Source organism: Ictidomys tridecemlineatus, chromosome 8, assembly GCF_052094955.1.
Source record: "Ictidomys tridecemlineatus isolate mIctTri1 chromosome 8, mIctTri1.hap1, whole genome shotgun sequence".
Taxonomy (NCBI): domain Eukaryota; kingdom Metazoa; phylum Chordata; class Mammalia; order Rodentia; family Sciuridae; genus Ictidomys; species Ictidomys tridecemlineatus.
This window is the reverse complement of record NC_135484.1, coordinates 22,206,927-22,221,911: the sequence shown is the minus strand read 5'-3', so window position 1 is coordinate 22,221,911 and position 14,985 is coordinate 22,206,927. Positions and strand designations below refer to the sequence as shown.

General features: G+C 39.8%; 1 protein-coding gene and 1 long non-coding RNA gene across 17 annotated transcripts in view; one reads left to right on the top strand and one right to left on the bottom strand.

Moving 5' to 3' along the window:
- The window catches only part of Aig1 (androgen induced 1), a 237,461-nt gene that overhangs the window by 93,241 nt on the left and 129,235 nt on the right, over positions 1-14,985 (top strand). The window lies entirely within an intron of this gene.
- LOC144366013 (uncharacterized) lies at positions 780-6,490 on the bottom strand. Its single transcript, XR_013424808.1, has 3 exons — positions 4,962-6,490; positions 3,571-3,766; positions 780-1,521 (listed from the first exon to the last, which is right to left on the bottom strand). It is a non-coding gene; the product is annotated as an uncharacterized LOC144366013 (long non-coding RNA).

Genomic DNA, 14,985 nt, shown 5'->3' with positions numbered 1-14,985 from the left:
TACCCTCCTCTTGTTGAAATGTGTCCCCAGGGATCTGCTTGGCTCTCTTCTTTACTGCCTCTAAATCTATGCCCAATTCTGCTTTCTCTGTTAGACCAACCCAGAGAAGCCAGTTAGGTACCACAACCACCCCGTACTTGCCAGCCCAGGAAAATCCCTGTACACACCTCTTCCATCCCCCGTGATGTTTACCATCCTCGACATGGAATATGACTTTGCTTATATGTTGTATTTATGATTTGTTGTCCGTCTCCCTCTACTAGACTGTCATGTCCATAAGGTCAGGGTCTTTGTTCCTATTATGGAGTTTATCTCTTGCTTCTATAGCATCGCTTCCAACCATGGATGATCAGTGAATATTTTCGTGTGAATAAACTGATCTTATCAAAAAGATTATGATATGTGCAAGTTTTCTCATTCCCTTTCTTCTCCTCTTTCTCTCTTTCCTTCATAGTAGTTGACAGAGAAGGCAACCCCACTCTTTGCTTCTTTTCTAACTAGTATTTTACATCACTCAATCTCAGCTGCACTGCAGCAAAATCCTGCGTGCATGGCCTGCTGTTCCTCCAGGGAGTCTTTTTTGTACAGATTATATTGCTCCTGCTGTCTGAGATGGCCTGAACTTATGTTTCAAAGAACACACCCTTAGGGGCTGGGGTTGTGGCTTGGTGGTAGAGTGCTTGCCTTGCATGCGTAAGGCACTGGGTTCAAACCTCAGCACCACATAAAAATAAATAAATAAAATAAAGGTATTGTGTCCATCTATAACTAATTTTTTTTTTAAAAAAAACACATCCCTGGAACATCTAAGAGCTACAAGTCAGGTAAATAATAGGCTGAATAAAATTTATTGAAAAGTACCTCTATATGTTGGTTTATTGTATCTGGGTATTTATGAAATAGACAATGAATTTCTAAGACAATTTCATGCCATCAAAAATCTCTTTATGGAACTAATTTTCCATGCATGGGTAGAATTCAAGGCTAATATTTATTACTTAGCTTACATTCTCTCTTTGTTCTTACTTTGTTTAAAAGATAAGCAGGCCCAGCAGTGGTATTTAGTTTGTCAAAAGGTCTATAAGTTCTATTCAGATTCTTTGGGGGGGTCAGCAAAACCCTAAGTGTGGTTTACTCAAATCCTTTCCCCCAATAATCCTTAAATCCAAAGATATTTCAAAGTAAACTTCGCTCATCTGTTTTCCATTCATGAGCCTCTAGGTCTTCATGTTTCGGGGAGGGGAAGTGGCGGGAGGGTGCTGTCACAGGCACTGGCTTCCTTTTTCCCTTCCACAGACGGATCATTCATGAGCCACAGACTGAATGCCTTGGCTGAGGTCCACACCTGTATCCTTTCCAGTTCTCTTTTAATTGATGCTCCAACCTCATATCAATGTAGTTGCCAAAGAAATTAAAGTGGAAAGAAGCTGAGAAGCTGTGTTTTCTGCCATGGAATCCCAGAGTCTTAGACTTGTGGTTCTCAAGATCATCTGGTCCGTACAGGATGTGATGCAGGAATACCTGAACGATAACCTGGTGATTACATTCCAGCCTGTGGTTGAGCATCTCCACTGATGGGGCTCTATCAGCAGACCATGACCGAGGGGTGGACTTCAGCTGTGGGAAAGGCTCTCATAGGGAACTGAGATTTTGTTGTTATTCCCCTCCGCCCCAGTCCAAATCTACCTACTCTCTTCATCCTTTCTGAACAGCCGTCCTCTATATTTCTCTCATATTCTCTTCAGAGTGGATCTTACTCTCCCCCATGACTTCAACCACTGCAATATATACAGGGGTCATTCCCAAGTCTGTGCAACATCACACTGCATTTGACACAAGGACCTTGAAGTAAACCTTAAGACAAATGCATTACATTAACCCTTCTTTTAAATCTCATCACTTGTTTTATGTTGCCATTTCAATAAGGGCGAGACGCATGCTAAAGCTCTTCTACCACAACCCCATATAGTTAGGTGACAAATCCTGTTTGTTGGACCTTCAAGTAGCTCCCCAGTCTGCTCCCACCTCCTCATATCCATTGTCTCTCACCATCTCCCATCTCCTTGTCTCCCAGGTGAACTGAGCCTGCAGGCTCTCTCTACACCTCCTGCCTCCCTCCTCTTTCTTTACAGCCCCTTTTCCTTATTGCTGCCCACGTTTATCTTTCTCAAAGAATGGGCGTTGCATGGGGCCTCCTTTCTTAGATGAAGTGGTTCTTGGTCTCCCAGGTTGAGTGGGTCCCTTCTCACCACACCCTTAACAGTTTGTTTGTGCACCCTTGATTGCTCTTAGTGCATTGTTTGGTTACCATATGTTTGCTTATTAACCCCCCATCGGTCTCTGAGTCATAAAGGGTAGCAATTTTTTCCCTACCTTTTCCTTAGAATCTAGAAATTGGTACACACTCTGGAAATGATGATGGAGGAAATGATACCTAGACCCTTCCCCATCATGCCCAGCCTCTTCTGACCTTGTTTCAACTTGTCTTATGTGTTTTTACAGATTCCTGTGGTTTAGCAAATACACAGCAAAGCAACTTAGGCATTGCCCTTAGGCTTATAAGTGTCATCCAGACCTCCATCAACATTTTTGACAGTTTCATTATACTCTGTGATAAAACTTCTACATCTTTCTTGCCTGATTAGTGTGTGGTTAAGCTAAGATTTAAAGTTTTTGCCTTTTCAGACCAAATGTCTTCCTAGTGAATTTCAACTTGTTAAACTCAGTGTGAATACAGGAAGAACTATAGGGAAGCCACAGTATTAAGAACATGAGGATCATCAAGTGGCTATATTAGGATTTAATAGTGATGTGCTCTTTGTTTTAAATTGAGGTACCTAAGTGTGTGCTGTTGAGTTAAAGCTGCTTCAGAGACTGAGGGTAGTATAGTCAGTAAGAAAATTATTGATTTTCAGAGCCATAAATTTTAACCACATGGAGACCTTGCTTGGAGTGAATGGTTGATTCCTAAGGCCAAGACACATCATGGCAATAGGGCAGGGCGAGCAGCAGGAAAAGCTACTATATTCATTAATGCAGAAATAAGAAACTGAGGGGTGAAGGTTATGGCAAGGGATCTCATGATAAAAAAGTCTGGGGGCCTGTTATGGTTTAGATGTGAGGTATCCCTAAAAGCTCTTGTGTGAGACAATGCAAGATTGTTCAGGTAAAACCATTAGATGATGAGAGTTCTAACCTAGGCAGTGGATTAGTTCACTTGAATGGATTAACTGGGTGGTTACTATAGGCAGGTAGGGTGTGGCTGAAGGAGGTGGGTCACTATTTTGTCTCTGGTGAGTACAGCTGTCTCTGCTTCCTAGTTGTCGTGAACTGAGCTGCTTTCCTCTGCTATTCCCTTCCTCCATGACATTCTTTCTCATTGTGGACTCAGAACTGTGGAGGAGACTGGATCTCTAAAAACCAAAGCCCCAAGTAAATTTTTCCTTCTCTTAGTTGATCTTGCCTGGTATTTTGGTCCCATTGAGGCACACTGATTAAAACAGGGCTGGAACTGGAAACAATGGATAGTTGCATGGAGAACCCAGAAGTGAAAGGTAGATCAACACCTACCTTTTTAACCAAGGTGGCTGGCCTCTACGTATCTAGAGTTCCTGAGGGGGTCCTTGTGTTGGTCATACTTAGATAAAGTGGGAAAAGAAACTTCTGTGAGTCTAGAATCATTGTCCCACACCCTTCTTCTGGCTTCAGATCATGGAGAGAATAAGGTTTATTGATGGTCTTCCCTGTCCTCATGGGATCTTTGTGCCTGTTTATCCAAGAAGTATAAAAAAAAAATGGTTGGTGAAGAGAAGCAAGAGCATGACAATCCAATAGAAAATGTTGAGTCTAACTTTTATTTCATGACCACTTGTTCTGAATCTAAACCACTGTGTTTGTCCCCGAACCACCTGGTCCTTTGGGGAAACTGAGGTCCTGGATGACTTTCCCAAGCTCATCTATTGTGGTGAGCCGTTTCTGTGAACTGTGGCCACCATTACAAGATGGCACTGATAAGCGCCATGGCCTGTGATAAACAACTCCTTGTTTTGGGAGAGTTGGCACGTAGCTGTAAAACACCCTATGAGAAAGATCCACGTGGCAGTTGTGCATTGGGGCTTGATGTGCTTTATCAAGGCTGGGGCGCTCGGGTGAAGGAGTAGTGGTAGAGTAGAAGTAGAAAGTAGTAGTAGCAGTAGAAGTAGAAGTAGTAGTAGTAGAGGTAGTAGTAGTAGGAGAAGCTTCCAGAGACACATAATTAAAGGCCTGAATAAACTGCTGAAAGAAGAATCCTGTGTCGTGTCCTCCTTGCTGGCGAGGGGTCGCAGCAATCTATGACTCCACCAAGTAAGGCTTCTCCAGGAGGTCTCAAGTATCTGTCCCCACCCTTAACCTGTGGCTACCACAGAGCTCCAGCCATACCTTCCACAGTCTCACCAAACTGACTCCTAAGATTGAGTTAATGCTGATTCCTTTTTCCTCTGTCAAAACTTTACTTATCATTGCCTCTTCCCTTAACATCATCTGTTTGCTCCTGCATAATCACCTCTCTTCCTCCATCCCTTATATAAGAGCCTCATTACCCTCTAGCTACCTCCACAATAGCACCCACTGTACAGTATTTACAGCTTATTTGTACATTTCTCTGGAACTGGATATTCTTTGAGTGCGGGGCACGTGGTCTTAGCTTCCTCTGCGTACTCCCATTATTTAGCTCAGACGAGATCTCAGAAAATATTCTTTGAATGGTTGGATGAATGGAATGATTAAGTGAATGAATGGATTTCTGCCATATTTCCTTCCTCACCCTCCCAGGCAGGTGACACTTTCTGGAAAGAAGATATTATTTTCTCTACATGAACCTAAGCTGGTACTTTATATGTTTTCATTAATTTTTTCACCGCTGTGACCAAAAGACCTGAGAAGCAGAATTTTAGAGGAGGAGAAGTTTATTTGACACTCACACTTTCAGAGGAGGTCTCGGTCCGTAGACGGCTGACTGTGTTGCACTGGGCCTGAGGTAAGGAAGAACATCATGGCAGAAGGGTGGTGAAGAAGAAAGCAGCTCAGGACATGGTAATCCTGAAGCAGAGAGAGCACGCTCCACTCACCAGAGCAAAATATAAACCCAAATGCATGCCCCTAGTGACCCATCTCCTCTAGCCACACCCTACCTGCCTACAATTACCACCCAATTAATCCATTCAAGTCGATTGATGCACTGATTCAGTTAAGGCTGTCATAACACAATCAGTTCACCACTAAACCCTCTTGTAATTTCTCACACAGGAGTTTATGAGGATACCTTATATCTAGGCCACACCATTTATGATTGACATTTCATTTTCATGTTTCACAATAATCTCTCAGCAATCCATTCCAGTGTTTTACAGCATTACAGCATCCTTGTCAAGCTCACTGGTTTATAACCTTCAGAATTAGTCTTCCCCCTTCAAACAGCAGAACTTTATCTACTGGCCTCCGAGTGTCCAGTATAATAATTTATCCAAGTTCTCACAGCTCATGAGTGGCCAAGCTGGGAGTGAACTACCCATCAGCCAGCCACACTTGACCAATCCTTAGCCTTGTAGAAATCCAGTTTAGGAGTTACCTTTAAGTATAAGTTATCATTATATTTCACCAAATATCTTCCAGTAGAATACAGAGAACATTCATATCCAACACCGGGGCACTCATAAACCATTGTTATCCTTTTGGTAGAGAGAAAAAAATTAGACTTCCCTTTTCATCTAAGCAGATATGAATATTTTCCTGTTGTTTTTACCATTTCTATATCCATATCTGGAGAGTGAGTTTGCACATAATGATCTAATTCAGATATGCTTTTAACCTAGGAACAAGGATTAGCCCTGATTAGTGGAAATGTTTCCTCCACCATCATGCAACCCCTTTCATTTGACCTGGGAATACATCCAACTGTCCTACACATCCAGCCCTGACTGCTCTACTGCTCATGTAGCTGCTGTCTCTGGTTAGGATAAGAAGGCTGATGTGAGTAAACATGCCTTTGTAGCAGCTCTGTAGCCCTCACTGCACACACAATAGGATGTCTTTTGTTTCCATTCTTCTTCTCACACCAGGTTAACCCCAAAGAGCCATTCTTTCTATGGACTGCACTTCTAATAGCCACTGACATTTGAGGTATCTGGGAGGGGGGACTGAACCAAGTAACCTCCTAATTTTCCCTGGCTTTATTATTACAGTTTAGTGTAAATGATTTAAGAGGTAAGAGGAGAGTTCTCCATTGAATAGTCCGCCTAAATTTCTCCTGAGTTCACTAGTGGGAAACTTAGGACTTGTTGTAGGATGCTTGAGATTGACCATGGCTGTGAAAAGCACAGTGCCTGCCACACAGTAGAGCCAATAAATGTCACTCCTAGAATGTAAAATAAAACATCATTAAATAAAATAGCATCAGATATCCCTAGAGCTAATTATTGTAACTTCTCATATAATAAGTAGCAAGTTAGTATCAAATTCTGCCTAAAGTTTCAAGGAAAAAAAACCCTGAGACAAACCTTTATGCATCTATCAACACTGAGTTTGTGGACTCTCCTAATGTAAAAGGTTAATGAAATTCCTTAAAAGTTCACATAAAATGTAAGAGATTTATTGTTGGATGATGAATTCAAATCTTCCTTGTGTAGCTTTAAGCATTTCCCCTCAGTTGCACCTATCTCAAAGAACTTTGCTTTAACTCAGAATTTGACTGCTAATCTTCACACATATGGCAAATGTGAACTAATCAGACCACAGATATTTTGCTGCATTCCATGGTGTCTCATTTATTTGTTTGATTTGCAGCTATAGCAACTAGATTCCACCACGTTAGGCTTTTACATGGACTTACAGTGTGATCAGCTTGGTTGACGTTTGGCACTCGGCACTATATTCAATTGAAGACATATGCACAAACTCACCACATTTTTTGACTGTTTTTCACACAGGGTAGATCTGTAATATTTGCCTAAAAATATTAAAAGCAAACTTCTGCAAGGATAGTAGGCAATTAAAAGATGTTGCGACCTTCTTTCCTGTAACATTTCAAATCTTGAACTCTCCTTGGCATGTTGTTCAAACGCCCATCTGACTTTGAAGCAGGCTGCCTCTCCACAGAAAGCTCATTCCTGCAATGACTAAAGGGTTGACCTGATGCCATACTGGTGCTGTTCCACACACACTGCTCTGCACAAGAAGAGCAGTTGGAAATGACCTTGAAACAGAGTTTTGCCAAGTTAATGAAATATGGGCCTTCAAGAAGTGCCATTTTTCAAGTGATTTGTAGAAGAGTTTTTCAGCATTGTCAGAACTTGTGCCCTGAATTTGGTATTGGGTAACCACAAGTTTTTAACATCTATAAGGCATGATGCTCACTCTTGGTTTTATTAGTTGCACATTGTAACAGGTTGGAAAAACTAGGTAATGGAGAAAATTGGCATTGCACACTTATTTCTCTTAGGTGATTTTTTTCCCAAGCATTTGCCTAAAGAAATAGAGATGCTCAAAGGGCACAGTTTTAAATGGGGAGATGGAGCTTTAAAATGAAGTAGAAGGTACAGATGGAGATGGAGATTCAATTAGGGAATAAAGAAAAGACGAGAGAGGTATCTCTCTTTACTTGTAAATTGCCCATTGATAGGATTCTGGCTAACCAGATTTAGATTCTAGGAGGGGACATTGCTTGATCTCACACCCAAGAGTGAACTGATGTTGTTTAAACATGTTAATTGATTTTCACACCAATTGTTTCTCTATATTTTCCATGTTACTGAGTGCTGAATTTATGCTAGTGCATAAAGTCACCTGCTAGAACTGCTCATTCTGGTGAACTTGACTGAATCTAAGGATCTGGATAAAATGAAGCTGCTTTTTAATCTTACTTGGAAGTCAGGGTTGTTATGATTCTGCCAGGTACCCCAGCTCTGTGCTTCCTGTGACCTCCCTTCTATAACTATGTTAAGGCTGAGACAATCCTAGGTTGGGACAATCAGGCAGAACAGCAGAAGAGAATGGGGAGAGTCATATGTTCTCTTAAGCCAGCTGTGGGACTTTTATACAAAATCAAATTCTACATTTCTTTAAAAAATATAAAATAAACTAGTCAGCACCTCTGGAGCTCTCCAAAAGAGGCTGTAAATGACTCAATGACTTCTGGCCACTCTCACTTTTGCAAAACTGATAGTCTTCACTGCAGTTTTGAGAAATGTACATCTATATGAGCAAGGAAACATACTGTCAACAGCAACTTCCCAGGACATTTCTTTTTATTTCATCTGGGAGTTTTCAATTCGTAATTTGATGTTTCTGTAAGTTTAAACTAGAATCACTAAAATGAAGGCATTTTTTCCTCATAAGCTCAAACCTTCCAGACTCATCATTTTGTAGAGTTACATAAGTAAACAGGCAACTAAGAATCCAAATTATAGATTATAGTTGTTGGCACAACTGTTCACATTTTATGTAGCAACATGTTAAAACCAGTAACATATTTGCAAAACCAGTTTTTGCATGAAGTAACTATGTTGAAAGTCCATCTTGGTGATTTTTTATTAGGTTTTGCTGAGTGTCGTGTACTAGATTATTTGCTTATGGACCCCCCCTTCCCCCCCTAATTGCCTTTATTTGATAAGTTTGCTTTAAAAGTTCTGGTATAGGAATTTCAGAAAGATTCTGTTATTTTACCTTATTTTCTTTATTAATTTCTCTTCAAGGTAATTTGCTCTAAGTTGTAGTATCACTTTTTAAAAATTTTACATATTTTAAATTGAAGAATATAAATTATGTAATAGTCCTCATCCATAATTTAGGGACCTCTTACTTTAATATGATTTATTTTGAATTTATTTCTAAAATGTTTCTCAGCTTCTTGAATGAAGAAGGTATATGTCTTTATCCATTCAGCTTGTTATAACAAAATGTTATAAGCCAAAGGGCCTGTAAAAACCATAAACTTACTTGTCAGTTCTGGATGTTGGAAGTCCAAATCAAGGTGCCATCATGATCAGGACCCTGTGAGGGCTCTCTTAGGTGGTAGACTGATGACTTCTCACTGTATCCTCAGGTAGGAACATTTTATAATGGTACTAATCCTGTCATGAGGGCTCCTCACCCTCACGATCTAATCACCTTCCAAAGGCCCCACCTGAACACCATTACTTTGTGAATTTAGATTTCAACTTGTGACCTTTGAGGGGGATAGACACATTCAGACCATAGCAGGATGACAAAAAGAAAGGAATGTCAGCAGAGAAAGCCATGCTTCTGATATTCAGTATCATAAATTACAGATCAAAGGAACCAAGAGACTGACAGAATTTTTTTAAAAAAATGCCCAGGCCAGTAAGCTTGTGATGCCTGAGACTCCTTGTGCCCTGCTGCCTGGTGACCTCAGCAGTCCCAATGCCTTATTCCTTGGTGACATTTTCATTTACCTTTTCAGTAAACATTTAAGATATGAGGAAGTAGAAAACTTACCATTGTTTAAAATACTCAAACAATATCTTTACCTTTAATGTATATTCAGAATCTCACTATTCTAATTTTTAGAATCATATGAGATTATCTATTTGTATGTGAACAAATTGTAAAGCACTGGCTTATGGACTTCCGCATCATAGCACAGGATCCCCCAATTGAACACAAGTCTTTTTGAAACTGCAGATAAGGACTTACTTAGCCCTGTTCTAACATGACAGCACTTTGTCTTTGTGGCTTTCAGCTCTTATAGACTATGGCAGTCCCCCACTCTGGTTTTACTTACCCTGGATGGTTTCAGCTATCCTTGGTAAACCAAAGTGCAAAAATATTAGATTTCAGAAATAAAACATTCCTAAATTTTAATTTGCCCATTATTCTGAGTCGTTGATGAAATGCACACCTTCTTGCTCTGTCCTTCCCCAGGTGTGAGCTATCCTTTGTCCAAAATTCTCACTGTATGTGCTGCCCACCCTCTAGTCACTCAGTATCTGTCTCCGTTATCAGATCTACTCCCGTGGTATTTAGTGCTTGGGTTCAGGCAACCCTTACATAATCACAGTGTCACAACATCACCATGTCAGGTTATCCACCTCATCTCATCACACAGGCTTTGTATCCTCTCACATCATCACAAGAAAGGTGTTTAGTCAGCTTTTTCACTTCTGTGACCAAAATACTAGAAAGAACAATTTTAGAAGAGGAAAAGTTTATTTGGCGCTCACAGTTTCAGCAGTCTCAGTCGATAGATGGCCGATTTCATTGCTCTGGGCCCGAGGTGACACAGAACATCATGGTGGAAAGGTGCAGTGGCAAAAAGTAGCTCAGGACACAGAACCAGGAAGCTGAGAGACAGCTCCCCTTACCTAGAACAAAATACATACCCAGAAGACACTCCCTTCCCCATGACCCCACTCTTTCAGCCACACCTTCCCAACGGCCAGTTTCCACCCAGTTAATCCTTATCAAGGGATTAATGTGCTGATAAAAGCTCTCATAACCCAGTCATTTCACCTCTAAACTTTCTTCCATTATCTCACACCTGAGCTTTTGGGGGACATCTCTAAACCATAATAAAGGGTGAATATAATACAGTGAGACTTCTGAGAGAGACCACATTTACATAATTTTTATTACAGTATTTGTTATAATTGTTCTTTTTTTTATTGTTAATCTGTTAGTGTCTCTAATTTATAAATTGAACTTTATTGTAGATATGTTTACATAGGAAAACACATAATATATAGAGTTTGATGCAATCTGAAGTTCATGCCTCCACTGGGAATTTTGGAACCTAACACTGCTGAGAAGGAGAAAGTACTCTATCTCTCAAATTCCTTCTAGATTATTTTTCATTTGTATTTATACTAGTGCAGATAGTTCAAAGAAATAGGATCCCTATTGAAAACTCTTTTCCTTTATAAACTAACCCTATCTGTAGAGGTCCTTTCTTCATGCACTGGTGGTCACCATGCACTAATGGTGGCCAACCCTGGTAGTCCAGGCTGCATGCTAAGGACCTGACTCATTCCATCTGGGATGGAACCTACCCCTCTGTGTTTTTGTCATGCTTCTTCATATGGTTTTAAGGTGGGTTTGAAGACCTTCAAATTCACTAGTCTTGCTGGCATCCTTGGGTTAAGAAAAGTGGTTAATGGATATAAGTCAATTTGGTGATGTCTGGAGCTGAACTGAATGGAGATTATGGCAAATAGACAAACCTGAATAAATAGGAACAAGCAGGCAAATCTAACTCTTGTGGGCTGGTTACGAGGCAGTATCTCTGCCTTGGTGTCTATTGGAATAAAATATTGGCACCATCCCTAAATTCTAGGAAAAAGTGAATTAATATTACCATTTATTAGAAGATTAAAAACATGGTACATGTGTCAATTATCATTAATCCTTGAAAATATTTATGGAGTTCAATGGTCTGTAACTAATTAGAGTCTGCAGTTAACAGGGGATATGGGTTTCCTGTGAGTTATATGAAGCAAAATATAAATCTTTTATATAACTCTATTTCCTTCAGAAAGGATTTTTACTTGTCAGTGGGATTTTTAAAGTTTTATTTTATTTTCTTGGATCTCATTATTTTTCCATAAATCCTATAAGCAGAATTACAATGAGGTGAGTCATAGTCTTAACACTTTTTTGGAGCTGCTTCTGCCAGTGCAGCTTGGAATATAGGAGATTTTCAAAGAGAAGCAAAGGAAGGAAGGGTGGGAGGGAGGGAGAGAAGAAGGGAAGAAAGAAGAGAAAGACGGGCATAAAACATTTCACTTTAGATTGCATTTGTCTTTAAACTTACAATGGCATCGTAAAGGTAAAGCTTTCATGGTCTGTCACTGGCACGTTTTAGACAACTCTGAAGTGCAAATAGATTTGGGTTTCAAAAGTTCTTTCTTGAGCCAGTTACTTGGAACTGGAAATGTGTTTGCCTACAAAAACTTTGTTATATAAGTGGTAATTAATTTTTGAGGCTAGCTCATAAACTCTCCTTATTCTGTTTTGAAGCTGAATTATTGTGCATTTACAATGATAAATGGCACACTATACAGTTGAAACCTAATAGATCTAAAGAACATCAAGGCAATAAAATCAATTGTTGAATTGCTTCAGACTTTTATCTTTAATGCTGGTCATGGAAGGAAAGCAGATGTGATTTGAAGATTCTGAGGCTGTTCAGAATAGCTAATGCTGATATTGGAGAATGTCAGTCAAAGAAGTGGCCATGTGTGTTGCAGGCTGGTCACTAAAAAGCAATGCCCTGAGACCATAACAGTGAGTCTTCAGTATAAATGCCTCTATTTCCCACAACAAATCTGAAAGGAGCACATGCTGTATCCTAGATGGTTCTTGCCATTGATCCTACCAGACAAAACATAAAGAAACCCTCTATGAAGCTTATAATCAAGTGGGGGAGACAGTCAAATGATGTTTCAAATAGATGATTACTTGGGATTCATCCATTTTTATTAAAATGTATTGGGTTAGCATTAAAATCCATACAGATTAAAAGGAATAATGTTGGCACACCTAGGATGCATCTGGAAAAGGGGGGGTTCCTAAGTCATCCTTACATACCTGCTGAGGATTGACTACTTACATATGCTCTCTCAGTGAATGCCCAGTGTAACCCTGAGGGGTAGGAATTATTATCATGATTTCACATATGAGGAGCTGAGACTCAGGGTAGTTAAGAAACGTGCCAAAGATGGTACAGCAGAGAACCTAGGTTCAAACCAGGTTCATCCAACTTGGGGCTCTTTCTGCCAATCTAAACTACTTGCTCTGGTAAACCATTCTGAAGATATTTTGTTATTTTACTCAGTGTTCTTTACATTAGGTATCTGTGCAATAGTCTCCTCCCATAAGGGCAGCCTGGCTTTAGGAAGAGAGAGAAGAAGGCTGAGAATGGAGCTTTAGCTCATGGACCCAGGGAGAGGAAGCTGGGAGGACCCTCAGTGGAATGGGAGAGTATTTGAGGGAGAAAGCATCAGGGAAGCCAAGAAGGAGAGAGCTTCCAGAAGGAAGAGTCAGGCCTTCCTGGACCACATGGAGCAAATGGCATGGGTACTGGCAAGAGTCAAAATGATCACAGTGGGTGAAGCCAGAGGAGAAGGAGCTTACCTGAAAAGAAAGCAATTAAAAATCTCAGCAATGTGGCATTTTTTTGGTGAAACAAGATTGGTCACTTCATCAGTCACTTGAATTGAAAACAAGGGCATGTTGAGTAACAGCATTTGAGGAGGGAACGATTTTTCCTTAACCCTAACCCTGCGACCCTGTGTTTTCTCCCAGTGAAAGAGGCACTGTTTCTGGCCTGTGCCCTTATTCAGCAGGGTCAGAACTTACCCCAGCTATGTGCGAATGGACTCTCACCCAGTGTAATGTTTTCCTATGTTGATTTGAAAATTAATCCGTAAATGAGAAGGAGAAACCACAGGAAGATTTGTAGGAAAATGGTTAAAAAGCAATTACTTGGGGGAGGAAGAAAAGAAACTTTGAATAATTCTTCCCTTTTGTTCCTTCTTGGTTGTCAACACATCAGAAGCAACAAAGGCAAAACAAACAAACAACTTACCCATGATTTGATAAACTGGAAGGCTGGCTGCATGAATTCCATTGTATGTCTTTTGTTTACATTTATCAAAATCTGTTATAGATATTTAGGAGCCTTCAGAAATTTCTGTGGATGTGCTGCTAGAGATAAACCATTTGTTTTTGTGGAGATTCAAAAAGGAAAATGTATTTTAGAAAACAAATGAAACTGGGACTCTGTTTGGAGAAATAGTTCTCTGACCAGATGTCATTTAAAGGCATAGGACAAACGGCCCAAGCTCTGTCTCTCAAGACAGACATGCACGGAGGAACCAGGAGGGGCATTTTCAGGGTTGCTTGTAAAGTTCATATTATAAGGTACTGAGCATGCCCAGGCCATCTTTGGGGTTGTGAGCACTAGTTGAAACATAAATGCTTCTAAGTTCTTTCTCATAATTTCTCTGATCTTACTGGCAATAAAAAGGAAAAAAAGAAAAAAAATCACTGCAGGAGTATAAAATGTTATTGAATTTGCAGCAGTCGTCATGGTTACCTGCATAGTTTCGTTGCTTTATTAATGTGTAATTCCCTTTATTTCTGGAAATGTCATTATAGTGAAACATAATAGTTAGCAGCCTCTTAGCAAGTTTCTCCACATATCTCAGAGACTCTGACGACGACTGTGATGAATGTGTGTGTGGTTTCTGGGCCACCTGTGTGCTGTTGATTCAGTAACTAGGACATCATTGTTTAGGAAAAGACAACTTGAACTTAATGACTTTTGAGAATCCTTAAAAGTTCAAATGTTTCCCCAAGGTGCTTATCCTTTTCCTATAGGAAAATAACCCAGGGGTTGAATCTTTTCTAACTAAAATATTTAGGTTTTCTGACATGAAAAAAAAATTTTAAGTAACAATTATTACTTGCAGACATCACTTTCAGGTGTTCAGGAAGTTTTTTTTTCTTATCAATTCATTTAAAAATTATCTTTGCTAAATTTATTTCTTGTATCATAGAAGAGTTTTTGTGAGACACTGTTAGTAGAGGTTTTGAGATAGTTTTTCCAAATGTATTCTTCCAGTACCCAAGCTGAAGCTAAATAAAGCAGTTCATTAAATTACCTTCCAGGCCAACTGCATGTGGCAGAGGCTGCTAACCAATGCCCATGCTCATTTGTCTTCTTCCTGGGGATCCAACTGGACTATATTTCCCAGCGTCCCTTGCTGGGAATCATAGGATGGTGGAATGTAATTAGATATTATATTCAGCCATCTGTATCCACAATTTCTACATCTTTGATTCAATAAACTGCTAATTGAAAATATTTGAAAAAAAATCACATTGGTATTGACCATGCGCACACTTTTTTGTCATTATTCCCTAGACAATAAAGTAGGAAAACCATTCATATAGCAAATATTAGGGATTATAAATCATCTAGAGATGATT